The sequence below is a fragment of the Macaca thibetana genome, chromosome 14 (genome assembly GCF_024542745.1).
Source record: "Macaca thibetana thibetana isolate TM-01 chromosome 14, ASM2454274v1, whole genome shotgun sequence".
Lineage (NCBI taxonomy): Eukaryota > Metazoa > Chordata > Mammalia > Primates > Cercopithecidae > Macaca > Macaca thibetana.
This window is the reverse complement of record NC_065591.1, coordinates 32,405,038-32,405,584: the sequence shown is the minus strand read 5'-3', so window position 1 is coordinate 32,405,584 and position 547 is coordinate 32,405,038.

Here is a 547-nt window from a genome sequence, read left to right as displayed (position 1 = left end):
TAAAAAAAATAATAAAAAATAGAAGAAGAAGGAGAAATTCATGTTATTTGAATGGTTTGTTCTCCCTAAACCAAAAAAGACATGACTAGCCAACTTTTTATGACAAACTGCAAGGAATAAAGGAAGAATAAGTCCATGTACTATACCACAGAAGTTCTGTCTGCATCTTGGACCTGAATTTGACCATTATCAGCTTGACAAGAGATTTTTTGACTCTATATCCTTGCAGTTAAGAAGAAAGCACTTTTTTGTAATTTTTTTTAATAGTTCAAAAAAATCTTTGTTATAAAGAGCATAGGTAGAATTAGTGAACTCTGTGGATCCTTTGTACAGATAAAGGTTGTAGATTTCTTGTGTTGAATATTAAAAAAGCAAGAATGTCCAACCATTAAGATTATCCAAAGTCAGGCTGGGTGCGGTGGCTCACGCCTGTAATCCCAGCAATTTGGGAGGCAGAGGTGGGTGGATCACCTGAGGTCAGGAGTTTGAGACCAGCCTGGCCAACATGGTGAAACCCCGTCTCTACAAAAATAAAAAAAAAATTAGC